General features: G+C 48.6%; 1 pseudogene; it reads right to left on the bottom strand.

Annotated features, from left to right (window-relative positions):
* Window positions 1-1,448: 1,448 nt before the first annotated feature.
* LOC129085225 (elongation factor 1-alpha 1-like) lies at window positions 1,449-2,886 on the bottom strand (annotated as a pseudogene).
* Window positions 2,887-3,147: the final 261 nt, after the last annotated feature.

The following is a 3,147-nucleotide window of genomic DNA, read 5'->3' as shown; positions in this document are numbered from 1 at the left end:
TCTCTGCAGTTTCTCATAGTTCTCTTTGAGCTTGCTGAGCTCATTGAGCTTCCTTAGAACCATTGTTTTGAATTCAATATCTGATAGTTCCCTTGCCTCTATTTCATTGAGCTCTCTCTGTGGGGAGTCCCCTTTTCCACTCACTTGGGGGGAACTTCTTTTTCTTCCCATTTTTGGGAGAGTCTGTTAAGTAATTTATTTATTTTTGCTTCTGCTTCAACTGGGCCGTCTAGATATCCTGACTTTGTGGATTAAACTTCTATGGTAGTCGGCAGGTCTTTTATTTATTTATTTTCCTCCTCTTTACTTTTCTTTCTGGGCCTGCCTCTGATGATGTCAGTTGTTGACCCTATATGACCGTGGGTCATTTGTTTGAGCCTTCCAAGAGTGTCTCCTGTCCGTTTCTGACTCCTGCTTTGGGCAGCTCTGTGACACCTTTGGCCAGGGATCCACTATTTCTGTGGATCACTCTGCACGCTCCTTGATTGCGCTCCCAGCGGGGCAGGATTCCCTGCCCCCCCCACCCCCCGTCTGGGCTTGCGCGTGCTTGCCCCAGCCCAGGGGGCTTCTTCACGACCTCGCCTACTCGTCTGGCCCTCCAGGCAGGCGGCACCCCAGCAATGGTCAGTTTAGGGTCTTCTATTGTGTGCTTTCCCCACCTTTGGCTCTTTGGATGCATTGTCTGCCCTCGCCAAATGGAGACTGCGGAAATGGGAGGAAGTCAGCTCAAGTACTCTCCAGTTAATCCTGTCTCCAGTCTCTCCTCCAGGGACTCTGGGCAGCTCTCTGACCCCTTCAGCCCTGGATCCACTATTTCTGCGGACTGCTCTGCACTCGCGGGCCGACGTGTGTTGATTTACACCTGCGCTCGCAGATCTGCACGCTCCCTCGCAGGCCACATTGGTGCCAACCTGTTGGAGGCCTTGCCAGCCCGTGTGAGCCCTGGCCAGCCCACACACACTCGCCAACCCTCACTGGCCACTCGGCGCAAACGTGGGGGACTGCACTGGGTGTTTTGGGGGTGTCTATTGTGTGCTTCTCGGCTTTTGGCTCTTTGGGGGTGTGGCCTCTTCTAGCGCCATGGATACTAGGGAAAGGAGAAGGAGTCTGGACTCCCCAGTTCCTCCTCCTGTTCTTTCCCCAACACCTCTGTCTCCAGTCCCTCCCCAGGGGTCTCTGTGAAGTTCTGTGACCCCTTCGTCCAATGATCCACCACCTGTGCGGTGGTGGCGTGGCCCCTCCTCTTGGGGCCGGCGAAGGAACTACAGTGGGGGGGTGTCCCAGTTCGTCCTCTTCTTTCCCCGCCTCCGTGGGGGCGGCTGTCCACCACCTGTGCGGATGGCATTGCTACCAGTCTCTTATTATTAAATTTAAATGACCAATTGCAGTTCTGAAACCTTTCTTCTACCACTGATTAAGGCTGGGGTGGCAGGTATTGGGGATACTATTCATTTACCCTTCTGAGCTTTCTGGTCAGACTTGGTGACTGCCAACTCCAGCTGCCTTGTTGTCTACTGCTTTAATGACAATCCACAAGCAACTGTCTGTCTCATGTCAGGAATAGCAAACTGACCCACAGAAGGATAATCAGTAAAGCTCTCAACACACAGGGGCTTTCCAGAAACCATATCAATGATGGCAGCATCACCGGGTTTCAAAAACTGTGGGCCATCTTTCAGCTTTTTCCCACAACAACAATCATTCTCCTTCCACTCAGCAAATTTGCAAACAATATGAGCTGTGTGACAATTCAGCACAGATGCATATCCAGCACTGATTTGGCCTGATGATTCTGGATAATCACCTGAGCTGTAAAGCCAGATGCTTCCATTGGAGGCTCATTTTTGCTGTCACCAAACACATTGTTCCAATGAACATCTCTGACAGACATGTTTTTGACATTGAAGACCACATGGTCCTCAGGAAGTATTTCACTCAAAGCTTCATGGTTCATTTCTACAGGCTTTACTTCAGTTCTAGTGTTGACTGGAGCAAAGTTGACCACTATGCTGGGTTTGAGAACCAGTCTCCGATTGGCCCACAGGGAAAGCACCAATACCACCAGATGCATAGACATCCTGGAGGGGCAGACGCAGGGCCTTGTCATTTGGACAAGTTGGTGGCAGGATGCAATCCAGAGCTTCAAGCAGTGTGGTTCCCCTACATGGCTGTCTTTATCAGTGACTTCATCTTTTGTACCAAGGATGTTAGTTAGCACTTGGCTCCAGTAATGTTGTTGCCATTCCAATCAGATATTGGCACAAATGCTACTGTGTCAGGATTGTAGCCAATTTTCTTAATGTAGTTGCTGACTTTTTTTAACAATTTCCCCATATCTCTTCTGGTTGTAGGATAGTTCAGTGGAATCCATTTTAACACCAACAATCAGTCGGTTCATACCCAGTATGTAAGCCAGAATGGCATGCTCGGGGGCCTGCCCATTCTTGGAGATGTCTGCTTCAAATTCACAGACACCAGCAAGAACAATCATGACAGCACAGTCAACCTGAGATGTGCCTGTGATCAAGTTTTTGATAAAGTTTCTGTGTCCTGGGGCATCAATGATGGTCACAAAATATCTGCTGGTCTTAATTTCCACAGGGTGCATTCAATGGTGATACCACACTTACATTCCACTTTCAACTTATCCAAGACCCAGGCACACTTGAAGGAGACCTTTCCCACCTCAACAGCTTCCTTCACAAATTTTTCAATGGTTCTTTTGCCAACACCACCACATTTGCAAATCAAATGGCCAGGAATGGTATTCTTGTCAGAATTTACATGTCCAATGGCAACAATATTGATGAGAGTCTTTTCCTTTCTTATTTTGGCTTTGATGTGGTGGTAGTTTTCATGACATCTGTGTTCTGGTGGCAAACCCATTGTGAAAAAGTCACATAGGCCTTGTTTGTTTTTAATCAACCTAACTGAAAGTCGGGCCAGCGGAGTAGAATTACAGCCTTACCAAACAAATCAGGTACACACACTAGGCAGCCTGTTAAATGTCATTAGTGTTTGGCTACCCTCTACCGCCATGAATTTCGCCCATTTTTCTGGTAAATCTAGCTTCTCACCTTGTTCCCCAGCTCTGCCTCCCCCAGGAAGAATGCCCTAACATGTCCCTGTTGCTCTGTTTCAGGTCCA

This window comes from Pteronotus mesoamericanus, unplaced genomic scaffold (genome assembly GCF_021234165.1).
Source record: "Pteronotus mesoamericanus isolate MK-2021 breed Mesoamerican mustached bat unplaced genomic scaffold, CSHL_Meso_final scaffold_232, whole genome shotgun sequence".
NCBI lineage: Eukaryota > Metazoa > Chordata > Mammalia > Chiroptera > Mormoopidae > Pteronotus > Pteronotus mesoamericanus.
The sequence above is the reverse complement of the archived record's forward strand: the minus strand, read 5'-3'. Positions and strand labels throughout refer to the sequence as shown.